Genomic DNA, 22,195 nt, shown 5'->3' with positions numbered 1-22,195 from the left:
AGCTCTTCGTTCGATCGCATTTAAAGAATTAAATTGCGCATTTCCTTCATTGGAATCACCTTAATTCCAGAAAAACTCCCCATCCAAAAATGAATTCCAATTTGAGAGAAGAGGCAGCTCTGCAATTGCCTCGAGAGTGCGGGATATTATTCGAAACCTTTGTCTCTTTTGCTCGAAATCAAATGTTTTCCTCTTGAAGAAAAGTAATCGTGAGAAGGAATTAGAATCTCCTCTCGGAGCGACCATTGTCGTTGCTCGATCATTAGTCGTGCTAATGCCGCGCGCAGGCATTCCTCAATTCGTGATTAAGAAAAATAATTAAAATTGACAGGTGAGAGGGCCGACCTGGACCGCTTCCCTCCGAATCCAATTTGTCTCCACCATTTGAAATTTCATTGCAATGTTTCATCAAGATTACATTAATTACTCTTCCCGGAGAATACGGCTCGCGACCTGCGTTGAAATTTTCAGCCGGCAGCATAACGATCTCTCCCATTTAATCGACAACGGTAGCAGAGGCGCAGAATATCATCCTATGCCCCAGTGCCGGAAACTTTTGAAAAGTAGACTTCGAGAAGTCTCAAAAAGAGTTGAAATGTAAGTAAAAAGAAATCCTTTTTTGGCATTTGTCAAGTAAAATTTAAATATGTATAAATGTAAGGTAAAAGAGTAGTTGGACACCTCCATCCGACTCTTCTGAGTGTTTAGATTATTTTCTGATGTCTCTTGAAAAGGGCGGTGATTTTTAGGTGTTTTCTTAAACTTTTTAATCACATTTTAACATGAAATACGCCTCCTTTTTTGTAAATTTTTACAGTTGACTTTTGTAAACTCAACAATTTTGAAAAATTCATTTTTTAGTATCGTTGCTACTTTATGTTATATCGACGGTGAAAATACCAGACCACGTATCTGGTTTGCGGTGTTTCAAAATATCCGCTCCTTTTTTCTTTTTTGGGAGGAAAACAAATCATTATAATTTCTTGAAATTTTCACAGTTTCCTTCACACAAAGAAGAAAAAACCTGGGACGTTTCGAATTATTAACTTTGAGGAGTTTTCCATTTAAAAAATATACTAAGACAGGAAGTCTACAGCGTTGCAAACCGAGATACGTGGTCTTGTACTTTCACCGTCGATATATTATTATTAACCCTTTGATGCCCAGAGCGTGGCAAGAGGCAAGCGCCCCGCGCGTTGTATGGGGCCGGTACATCTACAATTGCATCCTACACCAAGAATCAGACATTAAAATAAAAAGCAAAGCGAGAGTCAACACAGCCGAAGATAAGAAAGAGGTAATCCGGCCACGTTTTTTATCTTTTCGCCCGAATCTAAGAAACACCTCATCGGCAGCATGAAGCGAAGCATTGCTGGTTCTCACCTTGCGCCATGTCGCCTTCAATTTTGCAGATGCAACCCAGACATTCATCAAGTACGAATAGTTGTATCTCTGCGCCGTCATTAACGCGCGTCTTTTCCTTGCTCTATTTTCAAATGATGTTTGTTTCCATTTGTCTGATTTGTCTTTATGGTCGCACACGAGACCATCGCTGGGGAATAGAAAGGTTTGTGTAGGGCCTTGTCTCTACGGGATTTTTCACGGGATTTGTCCCTGGGAAAAATCCCACTTACGAAGTTGGGAAAAATATTGAGTTAATCAATATTTTTCTCAGTACCAAGCATGGTCTCTGTACCCTTAGGACCCACTGAGAGAGGAAGAAGAAATGTGAACAGATTGTGCGATATTTTATTCATTATACTCCATTGTTAATGTTTGTTTAGTTAAAATAATGTGTCTGATAGTCAATTGAGTCCAATTATTATTTTAGTCCCGGTTAAATACTCGACTTTAAGTAATTTATCTTCCCGCGCAAACTAGTCGCAAGACTGTATGAGCCCCGTCCCGTGAAGACGGTAACTGGGAAAAATCCCAGAAGTTTCATTCCTGCGATTCGAACTTGGGACAAATCCCATGAAAACGTCCCGTGGAGACAAGGCCAAAATTTCCGAGAATATAACAGTTCCTGTCGCTCATTTTACTATGTCGTCTTTGAAAATTCATATATACTCCGTTCCCTAATTCCATCGATATAAAAATTCCTTTTATTATGAAATTAATCTCACATGAAGCAAAAGGGATTTCTCATGAAAATATAGTCGATGTACCTAATTGAAAATCTATGTCATAATCAGAAACTCTCATGAAAGCACTTCGTACGAAAAAAAATGTCCGTGAAAACTAAATAGGTTCTACGATTTATTTTCATGGGCTATTAAACTTCAATCAATATCGCGTGTTTGAAAAAAGAAGCGGGTGGAAACCAGACTCCATTTCCCCAAAACATTTCATGCTGCAAAGAGCTGAGTTTTATACAACTGCTACATTATTTTTCATTTTCATTTTTACGCTGGTGTAGCCAATATAAAGTTAAATGTTTTTCCAACAACTACCTAGATTTCCAGGTACCGAGACCGATACTGATAACCAATACGGAACGAATACCCGAGTGCGTTTTTCATCGCAGCGCAATGAAACTTCTTGTTGATGTTCCCTGGTGACTCAGACGAACTAAAACAAAAAATGCCAAGTTTCTAAGAATTTTAGCGAGAACTTGTCGTTCAAAACTCAATTTCCCCTGCAATCAACCAATTTTGAGTCGCTCTCTTCGAAACTTTTTCCTCGAAACATAAGGCCACTTCTCTCTGATGCAGTCAAATGGAATGATCCGACAGAACACCTCTGAGCACTTTTTGACGAGGGAAGTTAAAATCATGGAACTTCAGGGGGCTTCAAAATGAAACACCTAAATTCTCAAGTGATCGAAGTATTAGTCAAGTTGTTGCAGCTATCATATCTTGAAATTGGGTAATTTTCTTCTTTTCGTTGGATAATCATCCGGGGGCCGAAAGTTAACTGCAACCTCTGTTCGTCAATATACCGTAACTCAATACTCTCAATAAGTATTTTATATTGGATATCTTGAACGCTTTTCAATGAGTATACTATATTTTTACATCCAATTTCCTCCATTAATATGATTAAAATCGATCAAAGTTAGCATATGTGATATTTGTAATATGGCTCTTTCTGTTTGAATATTACGATGGAATTTTCCGCAGATGAAGTAATTGGCTTCCAACAATTTAATATTAAAAAAGAAATCAATAAAAAATTCAACATTATCCCAAGTGGAATTTTTCAACGAAAATATATTGCTATTTTTTATCGGCGATAAAATCGCTAGGATTATCAACATCTGAGCGATTATCTTCGATCTTATCGCAATAAAATCGCACTTTTATCACCCAGGAATTAATCGCAATATTATCGAAATAAGAATCACGATTTATGCCGATCCAACCGCGATTTTATCGACGAAAATTGATCGCGATTTTATCGAACCAAAAATTGCTATGAACAATGATTTAATCGTCATACGTCGCAATTTTTAATTCGATAATATCGCGATAAGTTACCAACGATTTGATCGCGATAATCCACCGATAGAATCTCTTTTTATCACGATCACTGTTACTTGGGCGTCCATACATCAATTATTGCATTTTTGCAATCATCACTATTACTTTATGACTCCTTGAAGGTGATGTCCTTTCATAAAATTAAAAAAACAAATTTAACCGTGAAGAAATTTTGCGAGCTTGACAAAAACGCGATTGGAGTTGGAAAATCAAAGGGAGGACAAAGAAACGAGTAATCATTAAACTTGAATTAATGAGTCGAAGAATGAACTCGATTATTCACTGAGTTCCGAGTTATCCGTTCCTCCAAAGTATACTAACATACAAGCTACATTCGAAATGTCTAAAATATTTAGTTTTTCTGCGATATCCGATATTTCGTTTCCAGTGGCGTGGTGTGCTTTGTGTAATTCGATTGATCTAGAGTTTAAAGCTTTGCTAAAGGATCGATTATCAGGGTGTCCACCATGCACGAACAGCTTATTAATCAATTATTTACCATAGCTTCAAATGGGAAAATATCGACAGTCCATGTTTCACTCCTCACCACTGCTTAACTCCACCATATCGATGGCGAAACTGCGGAAATGCGTATCTCGCTTTGCGGCGTTGCTGACTTCCTGTTTCATTTTTCTGCATGAAAAACTACTGAACGTCATTTTTTTTTATATTTCAGTGACTTTTCTTCTCTTCATAAGGTATATTCTGTGAACAATTCAAGCCATGATGTTATTTCGGTCTCCTTTTGAAAGATTACATAGGAGCCGAGATTTCGAAACACCGCAACCAAAATACGCGTTTTTGCAGTTTCACCGTCGATATACAAGACTTTGAACATAAATTTTATTTTAGTTTAAAAGTTAGTAATTGTATTAAATGTATATAAGTATAAAATTTGACAAACCTAAAAATTTAACATTTAAAATTTAAAAATTAGAGCAATCTACTAAAATAATTTATTTAAATTCCAACTAATTAGGTGCCAGCAGTTGCGGTTAAACCCAGAGTGAACTAACTAAATATTTAAATGCATTATATCGATTATAAAAGATATTAATAAAACAAATTATAAAAAAGTAAAATTTTTAAAATGTAAAAAGATCTTGTCAATAAAAATTTAAATTTCCTGTTAATACTTTCAATCACAAAACATTCATCCCAGTGCACGGCAAAAACACTACATAGTATGGTTCAATATTTTTTCCCCAATTTAAACAATTGTCGAACAAAAAATAGACATTTTTGGTCTTACGGTCGTATAGAATATTAATTACTCGTTGTTGAAACGGTAGTTCCCTCAGGACCGGTTCAGTCGTCAATCGCACTTAGGGCGCAATGAAACCCCCACCCCGAACCCCCGACTCACCCCCGAATCCTTCTCACGCTGGGCACACGACGAATCAAACTTAAATGAAGCACGTCTCTTCTCGTTTTGCAACCCGCGCGACGCTGTAATACATAGTCGCTGAGCCGCCTCGCCATTTCTCAAGTTGCGTCCCGCCAGTTGCCAAAGGGTTTTAAGGAAATCAATTTTTAAAACTAATTAAAACATACATTTTTAAGTTATCCTGCGGTTCCTCGAAGACAAAAGTAAAAAAGACTGCGTGACGCTTGGCGGCTTTAATTGGACTGGAACATGACTAATTTGGACTTAGTAAGCAATCCGTCTCTGAGAAATTGGACGCGTCATCCTGGCGTTTCCCTGAAAATTTTGGGACCCCTTTGTGCGACATCCACCAACCAGTTCGCCTTCAAAACTCGGGTTGGCAGTGTGAGCGACCTCGGAGCAGTGATAGCTGCATGCCGTAGTTTTGGCCGAGTCTATTCTGATTCCGTATCATTCATGCATCTATTAGAGTGTTTATTTTGCTCATGGCAGTGTCCTGCGTTTCGACTTTTTGTAAATAAAATCGGGAAGATGGTTTTCACAACAAAATAAAAAATTATACTAAAATTAAAACAAAAAAGGCCTCAAACGTTTATCTAGAGGATGGACATATAAGAGAATAGACCTCGCATATTTCAGAGAAAATTATTTAACATTTTGTATAATATTTCAATGATATGCTTTATGGTGATTTTGAAACCTTTCAAAAAACTTGAGGGTGAAGTCCTCTCGTACATATTCCGAGCTGGAATATACCTGTTTAGGGAGAGTACGGGCATTTCAAAATATGGATCTCTTGGGGCCAAAAGAGGGTAACCAACCTTCTAACACGAAAAACACTAGAAAAATGCCGCTGCCAGTCTCAAATTCCAATGTTATACCAAGATGGCCAAATATACATAAATGAGCGTCCTTCCGCAAAAATGAGTACATTTATACAATAACGAAGTAAAATGTGTGCTTCACAAACGGCAGGTCGCAACAATTGTAATAATAAATAATTCTAGACAATCCGACTCCACAGGTTGGCTGCCTTTTCGGCCCCTAAAAGCTCCATGACCTAACCTCAAAATTACCGACCTGTCCGTGCTCTCCCCATATTAAAGGTACTGCCGGCACTCCATACCGAGCCAAGGGCATCGAACTTTTCTGTGCTTGGTAAAGTAAAAAGAAGTGGCAACGCTGTCTTACTTCGTTATTTGCATGGGAGCAGGATCCCGTCGGTGAGACATGTACCCGTAACTCAATCATTATTTTTTAATCTCTCTGCGTCCGCGGACCCCCTCCAACCCCCGCCGATTTCTCCTCCCCCTCTTGTCCGATCCACTGCCGCTCCGCCTCGCTTCATTCATTTGTTTTGCACTATCACCAAAAAAACTAATCGTTTTCTCTTGCCCCCCCCCCCGCCCATCTCTTTCTCCGCCCTCCCCCCTTACTACGGGTCCTTTTCAATGCACAGTTGCAGTTTGCGTTGCGACCATTCCGAATAAATCTCCGCCGACGTCCCACCCCTCTACAGTCGGACTGCAGGGTTGCCAGATCGTTGGATACTCGTTTCGCGAGGGAACGGATGGAACACGAATTTCGCGGCAGATTTCGCAACGGTGCTCAGCAGTTCAACCTGGAACGCAAATTACGATCGCGCCAAAATGTTACGGCTCTCGGTCGTCTATCGATTCGCAGTATTTTGTTTTACGGAACTTTTTTAAATAACGTAGTGTCCTGAAACGGGGACAAACTCCTGGCGTCGCGCCGCTGGTCCTTCCTCGCGCTCACGCTAATGGAGGGTTGTTGTCGTTTTCGATTGCGGCAAATCCAGTCATGTCTGGCCGAGCTATCATTATGATACCTCACTGCGAACTGACCATATTCAATCCACATCACGATATTCGATCCACATCATGATATATTCAAAGCATCGCGGAAAAATATTGAAAATGCAACAATTCCATGGCTCCTAAGTTAAGAGACAAGGCAGAGTAAAATCCATAATCATGGATAAACGAGACTAAAATTTTAAAAAAAACGAAAAGCTCTAATACGTTCATATTATTAGAGCAGCGCTCAGCCGTTTTCTACGTAAGCGCGTTTTTAAGTTCCCTGTAGAAGATGAGCAACGTTGAGTGAAAGAATTTACCTCACCAAAGTTTCGACTATCAATTATGAGAAAACTACACCACTGACTACCGCTAAAAATATAATTTACAAACAAACGAGTATCGTCCTTCGCTCTTTGATATCAGAGGCATTAAATAAAGGTATGACCGATAAATCTATTCCACTACCGACTACCACTGAAAATATAATTTACAAACAAACGAGTATCGTCCTTCGCTCTTTGATATCAGAGGCATTAAATAAAGGTATGACCGATAAATCTATTCCACATATGTGAGGGTGAGGCCCCTATGCACCATCTTGTTCTTGAGTCGGTGCGCAATTTGAACGCATCGCCTCTATAGTATACTAGAATTCTATAGGCAGGTCGAATTCAAGAAGCGCTCCCTACCGGCTGAGCGCTTAAAACACTGGAAAGGCTGCTAGCATGTTGAGACTTTAAATGCGCATTTTCAGCTGCGTGGAGCAATAGAATTTAATTCAAAATTGACAGCGACCAGATCTCGGTTGTACCATGAAACAGAGTTGCGTCCCCAAACGGGTGGGAGATGACTAGTTTTTTATCAATTTAAATAAGAATAATTCAAGCAGAGTTTTCAAACATTTCAAAATTATGAGTTGAAAAACGCTGCCTCCGCGAGTTTAAATATTAGAGCCTAACACAGAGCGGAGCGGCGTGTTAGCAGCGCAGAACGCGCACTGGCGCCTACAAACCTAACAGGATACTTCACGCATTGCGCAACGCGTGAAGTATCCAGTTAGGTTTGTAGGCGCCTATGCGCGTTCTGCGCTGCTAACCTGCCGCTCCGCAACGCTTTAGGCAACTATTTCGCGTCAAAGGCGTTGCACAGTATCCTACAAGATTAAAGGCGCCCGAAATAACTAGCCAAAGAGGACTTTCAATTTTGACTTCATCTATTACTGAAAAATGTTTAATTTGGCATTGGAGCGTTTCCTAGGCTCCCGTTTTGGTTTTCATCTTATCATATCCGCACAGTGTACACATGAACATATGTTTTTATCTGCTCTTGGAGTCTGTTCTTTTTGATTCATGAATGAAATGTTTTAAGAATGAAGGTGGACAATTTTGGACTTATTCATGGTTGGACATTAAATCATGTGGACTTAATAAAGACTGGACTTAACGTTTAGTGGACATAAATAGCGGTGGACATTTATTTAATGGACGAAAGGTAGGTAGACATAAAGTCCTGGAATCCTAGTATCGGATCGCCTTTCAATTTTTGATTAATTTTTACAGTGCTCTGTAGCTGAAAATTAACATTTGATGGCTCAAAGCATTCTGCCTTTTTAGTGTTTCCAAAATAAACTTCACCCCCTCTTTTCCTCACTTTTTTAGGTTTTTCCTTGTATCGTGGGAAAAACATATTCTGTAGAAATAATAGTCTGTAAGGTGTCATAAAAGACAGCATACCATCATACCGCTTAATAACCTTACAAAGTGTACTATGGCGATCAGTTCTAGGTACCGAAGAAACAAAATATTTGCTACTTTTCATCGCTATGGTTCCTTTACTTTTCACCATTGGAAAATTCCGACAAATACCCCTCATCCTAATTTTTCTCCGTGAGTTTATGACCGCCTCTTGAGCCATGCCTGTCATGGACTGATGACTGCAGTGAGGAGTAAGCTGAGCTTGAAGCTCTAAACTCGACATAAAAATCTTCGTTTATTCTTAATTTGAGGCGACGCGACGATACGGAAGATACAACTATTGCGGCTTGAAAATAGCTCACTATGCCTATCTTCTCTTTTGAAGGGGAACTGGTCATTTTTAGCTTGACTCTATATTAATGCGTCAGGTACATGTAACCGCATTCTGAGCAGAGATTATAGATCTCTCTACTCTCTGGTTTGGAGCATAGGTCATTGAATCACGTCTACCTCTAGGCCAGATTTATTAGATATCGTTAGATTTAGTTGGCTTTGATCAAAATCAAAACATCGCAAATCAGATGAAGAAATCATTTTTTATTTTCCTTATAAGATTCTATGTTCAATGCGATCTCGAGTTTCTAGATTAGGAAATACCCTCCTCTCATGAAATTTTCCACGGCATGCGTCTAATTTACGTAACATTTTGATGAGGAAACTAAACGGAAAATGATTTAGTGCTAATCCACTGCTCATTCCGTAACTTTTAGCGCGAGTGTGTAATTTCAAATGTCACAAGGCATCAACCACGAAATAAATATTGAAAAATACAGTTTGTTGTGAGAACGTGGGATGACGTCTTTTTCTAAAATCCGTCACTTTACAACTGAGAAATTTGGCATTTGCACGAATGCAAATATCGTCAGTTCAATCCCTACAACACAAGGACCGTGAAAAACAATCCCGCGGCACGTGCAAACGCGATTTTTTACGAGAGCCCAAACACTGTTCGGGAATTTCAAGACCGATATGTCTACAACGGAGTGCAAATTTCAGCTCGGTTGCAAGTTTGTCCACCCCTCACATCCTCTCACTCACCCCCGACCCCGCGCAGCCTGTCCACCGCCCAAGATATTTGTCTTGCAAATTAATAGACTCCCGGTTTGTGTAAATACGTTACTCGCTCATTCTCCGACTATCTCCCTCTCCATTGTGCCCCTCGCCCCCGCCCCCGCCTCCTTCCTCCGCCACACTTTTCTTGTGCTTGTTTTTCCCTCTTTGGGTGTTCACCCCGTTGGCTCGCGTGCTCCGTAAGTATGTCATTACGGCGCGGCTTTTAAACTCCTGTTTCCCTTTGCCGCCTCTCAACCCGCGGCCCGCGCCCTGGAACCAGCAACATCTTTACCCTTCTGGGTTCTTGACGGAACGCCGCACAGTGGATCAAGACTTTAGAGGGGTCGGGCATAATTTGGAAATTTTAAACGCTTGTAACTCCGTTCATACAAAACTTTGAGATTTTACAAGTATTTCATTGGTTTTCTTGGGAAATTTTCTTTCAGAGGCATCCCTTAAAATTTAAAATGTGACAAATGGAGATGTTGCATGTGTGAGGGATTTGCGATTTGACTGGTGTTTCTTATGTAAAAGGTCGCGAGAAACACGATGGTACCACTGGTTTTCTCTGAAATCAGCTCCCAAGCTCAAAAAAAGCTCTCAAAGTGAGGCCAAAATGGAGGAGATATCCCGCCCTACCCTGAGAGTCCACCTCTACATCAAAACAAACTCTCCATGCAAAGATAGGGAGCAAATACACATTGACAGGGCTGCCACTTCGTTTAGGGACTCCAAAACTGAAAACACGGCAACCCTGCTAATGTATTTGCTCTCTATCTTTGCATGGAGAGTTTGTTTTGATGTAGAGGTGGACTCTCAGGATAGCGTGGGATATCCTCTCCGTTTTGGCCTCAACTTGAGAGCTTTTTTGAGCTTGGGAGATGATTTCAGAGAAAACCACCGGCACCATCGTGTTTCTCGCGAACTTTTACATGAGAATTAACACTCAAATCGCAAATCCGTCACACATGCAAATCTCCATTAAACATCGAAATTTACATTTTTAGCGAAAAAGTTCATGTTCGGCCTCTCCTATTGACTCGTTCCTCTGTGCGGCGCGCCGCTTCTTTTATTAAATCTTGTCCGGGATAAGCGCGCAACTCGTGGAGCGTGAGCAACGACTTTTACTCCGCGTTTGTTGTTATTAATCTCGACTCTCCTGGTCTACGTCCACTTGAGAATTTACAAGTGTCTCAAAGTAATCTCGGCGCTTCCTCCCCTTTTTCCGAAATCAGGCTTCCATGGCTGTGTCGGGTGTTGTGTTTCAGCGGCATAGGTGACAATATAAAGTATCAAAGGAGGATCCGACGATGGAAGATACTATGCCGTCAAATGAGATTAAAACGACGGTGGGAGTCTGCAAACCACGTATCTCGGTTTGTGACGTTGCAAACTTCTCGTCATAGGCCCTGTCCACACGAGCGCAGTTCGCGGAACTTATTCCTCGAACTGCTCAGTTCCCGGAACTTATTCTTTGAAACGAGGCATGCTGTCCACACGAGTTCGCCCAAACTGGAATCGGAACTTCAATATAACTATACAATTATTGCAAAATAATAGATTATTACGACCGCCAAAGTAACGAAAATAAATGTCAAGATATGTAAAGGACGTAAAAAACAAAAACAAGCGCAAATTCACATCAAAAGAAACATATATAGAGGCTCGGAGTACGGAGGAAGTTCCGGGTTTTGGAGGAATAAGTTTTAGCTCAGCTAAAAACTTGTTCCGGGAACAAGTTCCTCAAAATAAGTTCCGCTAACCGCTCTCGTTTGGACAAGGCCATACGATATTTTTTTAAATGAAAAACCACTCAGCGACAATTCTCAAAGACTGCCGCGATTCTTCTGCTCCGTGCGGAAAAAATTCTGCTGAAATTTTAAGGAATTATGTCGATTTGTTCTCCTCTAAATAAATAATATAGGAACGGAGACTTTAATACACCGCAAACAAGATGCGTGACTGTAGGCTTTCACCGTTTATGTAATATTGATGAAGGCACAAATAATATCAATGTTAATGAAATAGTCATTTTAAGTAGTATCTCGTTGGTTCTTGAAGCACCACTATACAAAAGACAAACGGAACCAACACATCATGGAAATAGAGCAAGAGAAAGAACGCGCGTTGATGACGGCGCAAAGATACAACTATTCGTACTCGATGGATGTCCATGTTGCGTCTGCAAAATTGAAAGCGCGCTGGCGCGAGGCGTAAACTCGCAAGGCTCGCCCGCATTATGCTGCCAGTAAGGCGTCGGCGTTGCGTCTTTCGGATTCGGGAGTAAAAAGCTAAGAAATGAAGCCCGATTACATCTCTCCTATCTTCGACTCTATTGACTCTTTTTTTCTCACTTTGATGAGTGATTCTTTTTTGCGATGTGGTAGACCTATGTCCAAGGCTTGTATGTAACGGCTTAGTCCACAAGACACGTTTCCTCAGCAAGCCTTGGGTCAAATTGACCCGATTTCGGCATTAAAGGGTTAAACTGCACATTTGTTAACGTTTGCCCAAAAAATATCTCTTGTTTCCGATCACTTACGTGGCAATTACTTACGAGGGTAATTTAAAGCAGAATTTCCCGTGTCGATTGTATTTTACTGTTACTTTTTCTGTACTATCGCAGCCCGCAATATCTCTTAATGCATGCCATGACTACCACTAGCACTTACTCAGATTTTGTCGATGTGTGTCCCTCCTCTTGGTTCAATAAATCCGCCACAATATTGAGGTACACTACAAAATTTCAAAATACATGTTTTCGTCGCATTTGATTTTGAAAATTTTGCTCCTGGATACGTTGTGCGTATTTGGGTCGAGTGCATTTTTATTTTGTCATGTATTTAACTTAACAAGCAACTGGATGAAGAATATTCACTGTACATAAAAAATGTTGTGTTGACGAATGTAGATGTTAGTTGCGATTGCATCATTACTGAAAGATAAGGTGTAAGGGGATTCAACAAATAGGGAAACGCCCAAAGTCAGAAGCCTAGCTTTCATGCTATTTTATATTGGAAATGAACGTGAGGTTACAGTGATAGTCACGAGTTTATTTAGCCTTATTGGTAAGAATTAGCTTTACAATAATATTTTGGGACATCGCCCGGCTATAGGATTTGTTATTGTCTATACGTATCACAGCCATTTGTTAAAATCCGCAAAGCCCGACTGTAGGAACAATAAGATATCCTAAAGCCGGGCCTTATCGAAAGTACTATTGCATGGCCAGTTTTTCCAGGGATTGAAGTTAGAAAGCTGTAGAATTTCCTTTCGCCGAAAAGGCTGTTTTAAAAAGATGCGCTCAAGACTGAAAGCCCTCATTAAAATTCAGTTACCTCTAAAACATTAACACCAACTTTTGATACACGAGTGGGATGATCTGTGCATTTAGACCGGGGATTTCGTTGAAAATAAACGACGGCTGAAAATTATCAGTTCTTCTGGTTACGTAATTGACGCTCTGTTTGTACTTGTCGCGGTTGTGACTTCGTAAGTCTCGTTCAACTACTTTTTGTCCGTTCCGCGGTGAGAACGGGAAAGCTGAAGTTTTATAACCTTAACTTTTGTATTCCTAACATGGCTTATCACACAATGATTACGACGACCGGGGAGGGGAGGATATAGGGAAAGCAATTTCCGAAAATACATAAATAAATCATGCCACTGGTGAGGAAAGTTGTTAAGGCAGAGGCTTCCGTGTTGGAGCTTATGTCGGCCGTTCTTTATGCATCGGAACACAAACATTGAAAACCTTGTTTACCAGCCAGTGAGAGACACTTCGGTGATGTAAGTGAGTTATGCCGAGAGGTTCAGCGTTTCGATCCCTGCGAGGAATCGTACTTGACCATTCCAACTTCCGCGTCGCATAGAATTTGCTCCTTTGAGAGTAAACCTTGTTGACCCGCATGAGGAATTGGATAAGATAATGAAACTCTTCTCTGCGCAAAAATTGAATGGAAGTTTGTCCATATCGACGGTGAAACTTCCAAACTACGTATCTCGTTTACGGTATTTTAAAATCTTCGCTCCTTCGTTCCTTCGTTTCTAACTTCTTAGAGCATGAAAAAATCAGTACTTAAACATATATAAATCTTTAAATAAAAAAATGGATTTAATAATTACATCAGTAAGGAGACAGATAGAAGTCACATTTCATGACATTTAAGAGAAAAAAAACGTCTTAAATTTTCAGTAGGGTAATATAACTTCCTCTGAATCGTCAATCTGACCTATAACAGGCCCATGTCATTTAGAATACGCACGTTTTATCAGGTGCGATGGCGCGTTCTGGTTTTGTTTTCTTTTTATTTCATGGTGCGATGCTACTTCTTATTGAAGTTACCTCAGCAGGCTGTACGGTATAATCTCGAGGCTTCTACGTGACAAAAAATCTAACGCAAAAGCCATACCGAGCGCAGATTTCATTCCGACCAGTTCGGCTTCAAAAACCGATATAGGCAAACTTAACCGCTCAAGACCAACAGTAGTTGCCAGTGTAAGTTAATTGAGCCAACTCGGTTCATGTAATAGTGCAACCCACTAAATATCATATCGTCCCGTCCTGATTTCAACCAGCTGTTTTCATAATCTGGATGAGCTCTATGTTGCGGAGGAAAGAAAGTAAAATTGTCAGGTAATTAAAATTGGTAAATTTAATTAAGCTGTAACTCTACGAGTAATTAAAGAGTAATGTTCTTTCTCGACTGTAATGATTTAAGCTCCATAATGTAAAAATTACAGATCTATTAGCTGCGTTGTTATCTGTCACGCGAAGAATGCGAAGAATTTCATCGTAATTAACAAGGGCCTTTTGTTTCTAAACTATTCTTGTGCAGGTTTTTGAGGCAAACGTAATAACAGTACGTACAGAATTCTTGGAACTTCAAGCCAGCGACTGTAATCACACACCTTTTAATAATATCTCACGGCAAAAAAGGAATAAAGGAAGAAAATAGGAATTTCAGGCAGTTTCCTCGCCCACTTTTATTAAAACAATATCACAGTCAAACATGAGGGAAATTAGAGACGTCCTTACGATTTTACCGAGAAAGGTCTCTAAATACAAAATGAAACCCTTCAGGCAAAAATTTGAGATAGTAGTAACGGTTTTATGAGGAGGATGACGTGATATACTACCCTGGTAAAAATTGGCAGTAGAATCTGTGTTCCAAAATACCATAGACCTACGGCCGGCTGTAAGATTTCCAATAGCTTCTATAACCGGCTACACAATTTCTTATAGCCTTTTATAGCCGATGGCGATTAAGCAACTCACAGCCAGGCGATAAAGTGTATGCTAAACGTCACTAATTACGGATGCTAGGACTTAGTGAGTTTTTGGACCACTGCTCTCTTTTTGGGCCGTAGTATCTAGATTTATTTTGCGAGGAAAGCTCCGTACTTTTGATGGATGCCTGTCATTCCTAATATATTAGAGCGCCTTCAGTTTCGTATGATACTGTGCAATACCTCTGGTGTGAAATAGTTGCTTCAAGCGCCGTGGCACGCTGCGGTGCGGCAGGCGGGCAGCCAGCGCTGAACGCGCATTGGCGCCTACAAACCTAACAGGGATACTTCACGCGTTGCGCAATGCGTGAAGTATCCCTGTTAGGTTTGTAGGCGCCAGTGCGTCGCCGCTCCGCTTTGTATTAGGCTCTAATATTTAATCTGGCGGAGTCAGCGTTATTCAACTCATGATTTTGAAATGTTTGCACACCCTGTATGGATTATTCTCGTTTTAATTGATAAAAAAAAAATATGTATTAAAGGAAAATATAACGTGTGTTTTGTAAATATTAAGGTGGTTCCGTATCAAACTTAATGATTTCCAAAGCACACGAATTTCTACACTATTTCTTATAGCCTTTTATAATCGATGGCGAAAAAGCAACAGCCAGGCGATAAAGTGTAAAGCCCGGCGATAGGAACTATAGCCCGGCTGCATAATTTTTTATCGCTTCGAATAGCCCGGCCGTATGATTTTCTCCGCATTCTACAGCCAGCTATATGATTTTCTGTAGCCTTCTTTAGCCGGCTATAAGAATTTCTATGGTATTTTGAAACGCAGCTCATATCGCCAATTTTTACCAGGATATTATTTTAGAACTTCTATCAATCCATGATATTTGCTCGAAAATATAGATCAGACCCGTGAATGTAGATATCCAAAAAAAATGAAATGTTCAATAAAAATCGACTTCATTAAATTTTTGAAAAAAATTGAAAAATGTACCAGTGATTGAAAAAAAGAAAATCGTGGGCTTAGATCCGGTTAGGAAGTAGAAATTTCGTTATTATTCTCGGCATTTTTCATGACTTTGTTCTCATTTTGTTATGATCCTTTCCGATCTTTTGTGTGTAATTAGATTACATTCTAATATTAGCGGCTCTTGAGTTCTTAAAGCTCAAGAGCCACTAGGTTCTGAAAGCGATTTATATGATAAGAAATTTAAAATTTTATATTTTTTAATGCGTAGCAAAGATAAGGTAAAAATGTGAAATTCCCGCTCAAATAAGTCTATTTTATGTTATTTGGATTAAGTTATCATTAATAATGCCATTAAATGGGGGTTTTTGCGAAGCTACAAACATTCCGCTGTTTTATCCAAACATCGAGATTTACTACCTGCACCTCGATCCGGGGGACTAAAGACTTTTCGGTCTCGTAAAAATCAACTTCACCACGTACACGAGGGTTCCGCTTTTGAAATCGTCGGCGAATCAAGTCCAAGTCCCGAGGGAAGACAAAGTTAGTCCTGGGATAACAGTCACCGCGCACATCGAGGAAGGGGTGGGTCCGGGGATGAAATAACCCCGCTCCCCAGTTCTTTATTAATGGCTTGCTCCTGATCAAAGTTCACGGGCCAGGATACAAGCGCGAGTCTCGTCAGCGCGCCCTCTCCCCGCAACCCTCTTGCCCTCTGATCTGAGACCTTGCGCGCACGCCAGTTGGTGCCACAAATGGAACATTGGATAGGGAATCAAATTTAGATTGTCATACTGTCGTGCTTAGGAAGAAAGCCGTATGAACATTCGAGAGTTACCAAATTTTCCTTTCTAAAACATGTATTTTTAACAAAATTTATGCATAATTTCCCCAGAAACTTTCAGATATATTAGATTCAATTGCGTGCAAAATTGTGTGAAAATTTTGGGATGAAAATATTTGTAATTTACCAATAAGTTCTGTTTTTATCGAAGGAAATTTGGCAACGTCTGAGGGCTCATATGGCGTTCCTCCTTGGTACGGCAGTATAATCATCATATTGACATGCGACATCGCGTACCTCCGTTCCCAACATTGCAGACCTCCTGTAGGCTAATCGTCCAAGTTGATGGACGAAGCTATAGACAAAGAAGACATAAGGAATATGGAGCGATCCTATCAGTTGAAATGAGTGGATTATATAGACGAAGGGAAAAAATGATGGGCTAGCTATAGGGTCTCCCATGGGTTGCCGTTAGTTAATCTGCAACCTACCTCCTTTGTCCATTGCAGGCACCCGCTTACAGCAATATAGGATTCCTCCATATCCTTTCTGTCTTCTTTGTCTATAGCTTGGTCCACCAATTTCAACAACCAACTCGCTGTCATATTTTATTCTCTATTTGGAAAACTAACCATCCTAATTTTTCGAAAACTCCTTTGATTTTTCTCCTTTGTTAATAGAATATTCTCTAAAAATGTCAAGCCATTAAGTTGTAAAATTTCTCTTTTAAAACATTAGAATAGGACTGGAAATTTCAAAACATCGCAAAGGAGATACGTGCCACTTTATGTGCTCTTTTTAGGCATCGATGCCTTTCAAGGCCCAGGCAGAACACGACTCTGGCGTGCTATGGAGGAACGCCGTGAGAGCCTTCAGACGTTGCCAAATTACCTTGATAAAAACGAATTTTCAGGAGAACATGAGGACATTTTTCCGCCAATTTTTCAAATAATTTTATTCGCTAATATTGGATCTATATCATCTGGTTATTTTGAGAGAAAATATTCACGACTCTGCTCAAAAGTAAACATTTTATTGGAGAGGATTTGGCAATTCTCGCATGTTCTTACGGAGTTCTTTCTTAACACGGCAGTATTGAGTGCTTTTAACCATCTTAACTTTTTTGCATTCATTTTTTTAATCCTTCTTACTGTAGGTGCGGATGAAGTGTGTCACTCACCAGAAGTCACGTTAGCCCCTTCTCTCCTAGTTTTGAGCCAAAATTAAAAAAAATACCCATAACGTAATTAGGATTTTCTGATTTCCATTTTCTGAAATAAGGGCTGTACAAACTTTGTTAGATATTAACTCAAAAAATTACATTTCATCTGTGAACATATACACATTCCTCATGATCGGGTTTATTTTTGTTGGTCCTTAGAAACCTCTTAGAGGGCCGAAAATTGATGAACGAATCGGAGAGTGGTACGGTCGTGCCAATGCTCTCTCTCTCGTCCAGAATACATTAATATTTTTGAAATTAACACACACTGGAAAAATTGCCATACACCATTCAACTGGAAATAGTGAATTTAAGCATTATTCTCACAGGAGATACCTCGAGTTAGGTTTTTTTAACAAACTAAAAACGCGTGCAGTTTGGAAGAAGACCTCAGCGAGTAATAAAATCTTTCTAGGGCTCGTAGGTACGGCTATTTGAGTGTTGGTGTAATGTACCTCCAGACGAGCTCCGTGCATGGTGCAATAAAGATTCCTCCTCAAGAAATGTGGACTTGGATTTCATTAGCTTCCAGCTTCAAACATTTTCCTCTATAAATAACTGTTTCCGAACGAAGGATATTTTGCAGTTAATGAAAGCTGCCAGGTAAAGGAGCAGAGGACACAATGCTTCCGGGCATCATTTTACGAGGTCTGGTCAACTTTAATTCAGCTTTCTCTGATTTTTTTTCCAGAAAATGTCACCCGCGGTATTTTTAAACGTATACTGATTCCTATGAGGAAAAGCCTTTTTCTCGGAGAGACATTTGATCGTGAAGCGCGAATAAATTAGTTTTATGCGCTATTTGACTTAAGTGAGCTGTGATGCTGATACTCTGTGCGGAATGCTGAGACATAAAAGGAGGCTTCGGCGAATTGAATCAAGACGGAGGCAGGAAAAATTTGAATTAACAGAGGAGGAGGAGGAAGAGGACGCGGAGGATGGTATAAACCACCATAGCTGGGAGGGGCTTAATTTTGCATCATGTTGCACGGAGAACACCCAAATATTCCAAAAAATGATCTTTTGGCAGCAATCTAAGAGTTGAAGACGGAAAAAACGCTATCGAATGTGTACTAGCGCTATTGCCAGCCTAGAAAACAATTCATTTTAAACACGTACAGAATCGTTAATAATGCAAATCATGACTTGTAACTTTGACCTCGTGAGTATCAGAAAATGTTTACCATCGACAACCGAAAATCGACTTTATTTTACTCCCAAAGCGGTTTTCTCTGTACCGAACAGTTCGAGGCCCCACCTTAAAGCACATTTCACCCGACTCGGTCACAATTGACTGATAAATGTGCTTTGGCTACTCACAAGTCCCATTTGGAAGTGTTCTATATGCCCTGCATGCTTCGTACGAAATTTTATTTTGAAAAGAAAACAATGCTGCGGTGCATAGATTCCAGCCTTCCAATGGTCCATTGCACTAAGTTCGAACCGAAATTCCCTGTTTCCGGGCTCTATCCGGCGCGAATGCCGACGACGGACTCCGCTATATTTTCAAGCCTGAGCGTCCCTTTTGCCGTATTGGACGCTAGGGTTAGACATGATGATTAGAAAACAGGCACGAGCGATTTGCAGTTATCCAACATCCATCAGCTTTGTCATTACGGCCCCTTTCTATTCCTTCCACCTTTTTGCCTTGGAGCACTGTAGGACGATTGTGCTGTTTCTTCGTTTTGTTTTTAGCCTCAAGAAGATTGGACACTGAAAAAAAATTCTCGGCGTTTTTACCACGGTCCGTTGGTACCTTTACCATCTCACTTGTTTACCAATTATTGGTAATTTTTCCAAGACAGACTGGTAAGCTTACCTAAAAACCGGTATTTTTACTGTTTTTTCAGGTAAGAATACCACTTGTATTGGTAATCAATTCTCGGTGACTTTGCCATTTTATCTCGGTCATTTTACCACAGTCGATAAAAAATATTGGCGTTTTTACCAAGGTCCAGTAAAATTACCAATTCCATAAATGTTAATTTTACCAAAAAAAACTGGGATCAAATAGAACCCTGAATTCTTGGTAATTTTACCCTTCTCTTAGTAAATACACCGAGTTTTTTTTTTCAATGGTGAGAATAAATGGACCGTGTTCAGCAGCGAGAAATCAAGCCACATGAACTATTGCCTATATATTCAACTGGGCAATTCAATTGCTTACGAGAAAACTTTTGTAAAGATTCCGTTAAAAATTTTAAGGAATTTCCTATGTACCATGCAGAAAATTCACTGAAGTTTGTACAAAACTCCGCACAACCGTTTTCATGTAAAAAATTTAATTGCTCGATTAAAGTTGGCAATAGCTGATGTGACTCGGTTAGCTGCTGAACGCGGTCCAATTTATCAATGAAATGAACGGCTCATCCTACTCAATATTTTTGGTACTCCACTTCCCAGTTCGATTTTCGACGATCATTATCGATCCTCAAACATCACGTGACGATCATTGCATGCGTCTCATCCAATCGCTCTGCGGATGTCTCCTTTTTTTTACCTTCCCCAAATTACACTAATGAAAGTCAGAACTTACTTGCACACCTGATGACCTTCCCAGAGCATCTAGACCGTGAAATTAACGTTTCTCTGTTTTCTCTTCTGCGCCGCAGAGGCACGGCATTTGCTTAACGGTTTATTATTGATCTTCGTAATTCACCAAAGCTCAATGACTAAAAAAAACCCTCAAACGACTTTCATGAATCGCTTTTCAAATTAGAGTAGAAATTGTCCGCTTTAATCAATTTTAAATTTTCGTTCAAGGTAAAGAATATAGTTTTCCATGAATTCCAGGAAAATTGTTTACTTTCCCCTCAGCTATGCCTGATAATTGATATTCATACTGTAACAAGTCAATTTTTGCCAATATTTGTTCCAAAAAAGCGGTGTTCGAAAGTAATCACTTCAGAATTGCCATCTTGAATTCGCTAAAAATTTTAGTTCGTAAATCTAAAACCCTTCAAAATGAGCTCTGCTCATCAATGCAGCAAAATCTTACTCAATAGATACCGTCTAAAATTGTTCTCTCTTTTAGGCACCGTATATGAGTAAAAGAAAGGCAAACCTTATCTTATCATACCATAAGGAATTATTAATGCCTGTTTGAAGGTTTCTTGAGCATTTTCCTTAAATGTTTTTTGACTAACTGTTTAATACAGCATCTGATTTCCTAATTACTAACCATCTCTGTTAACAATTTATTGAAATATTTTTGTAACTTTTCTTGCGATTAACTATTTCCCACTAAGTTTCTGAAACTTCGAATTCTTCCTGGAATCAAATGGGTCATAATCCTCCAAGTTAATAGACTTAGAATTTCGAGTCAGTGGTGGGAAGGTAATTTTTCTCTCGTCATGACAATGGTGGTATTGCATTCCTTTTAGGGTTACATAAAGGCTCGCAAAAGAGTGGCCGCTCAGGAAAGTCGCGTGGAAATTACCAGGGTGGTGGCACCAAAGAAAATAGGCAATTCAACGATAGTTGGCGGCTGAGCGATGAAGATGACTCGCATGTTAGCAGGGTAAACTGGAGTGAAAACGCTGAAAAAGGTGAGTTCAATCAAATGTAGGAAGCTCTTGCACAGCGCTCAATTCTCAGTGCTATTCCAAGGTTCAGTGGTTTGAAAAACTGAGTTGACCTAGAACTTCTTTAAAAGTTATTTTGTCACTCCATTTTTTGAGCGTAGCATTTGTACAAATAAAACCATTGTAGGCAGAATAGAGATTGCAGGGTTGCTGTTGAACCAGGAAACAGGAAACACAAATTTTTTTTTGAAAATCTCGGGGAATGAATGAAATGACTAGTTCTTCCTCCTAAGTTCGTGAATTTCCTATCTTTTTGTAACATCAATCATACCGTTACCAATATTTGGATCGCAAACTTATCAGTTAGGATGGGTGAGAATACTGCCAACAGTATCCAGGAATAGTTTGTTAGATGCTTCCTTGGGTTTTAGGAATAACTCATGTCTCATTTACTTCTTTTAAATTTCCCAAAGGGAATCAATGAATGGTTTAATGGTACTACCTCTACTCTCTAGGCATTATGATCTGCGGTGCTTTCTTTTAGTCCTAGGAAATTTTGATGTAAATTATAATTACAACTTTGCTTTGTAGAAGACTTCATATTTTGGAGGGAAATAAATCACTGAGCTCGGCTTGCATCTGTAATGTTTTACATATTTGGCTCTCATATAAAATTTGCATACTTTTCGTGAAGACAATAAATCGCCTCACAGGGTTTATCCGGTTTATCTAAATCTTATTTTCCTCATGTCTTAATGGTATTATAGGCTCTCGAGCTCCGCAGAAAAATGGCTATTCCCATAAGCCTCATGGAAACTATTCTCGCGGCACCAGAAAAGAGCACCATGTTGATAACAGGTGGCGAATCAACGATGAAGATGAAATTCATGTAGATTCGCACAATAACATGGATAGAAGTGAGTCAGTCTAAGTACCCAGGAATGGTAGATCGCATTTGGCG

The 22,195-nt window shown here is 39.7% G+C and overlaps 1 protein-coding gene across 2 annotated transcripts in view; it reads right to left on the bottom strand.

The window, feature by feature from the left end:
- The window catches only part of LOC109039332 (lachesin), a 159,842-nt gene that overhangs the window by 121,465 nt on the left and 16,182 nt on the right, over positions 1–22,195 (bottom strand). The gene's annotated exons all lie outside the window — the stretch shown is intronic.

This window comes from Bemisia tabaci, chromosome 4 (genome assembly GCF_918797505.1).
Source record: "Bemisia tabaci chromosome 4, PGI_BMITA_v3".
Classification (NCBI taxonomy): Eukaryota; Metazoa; Arthropoda; class Insecta; order Hemiptera; family Aleyrodidae; genus Bemisia; species Bemisia tabaci.
The sequence above is the reverse complement of the archived record's forward strand: the minus strand, read 5'-3'. Positions and strand labels throughout refer to the sequence as shown.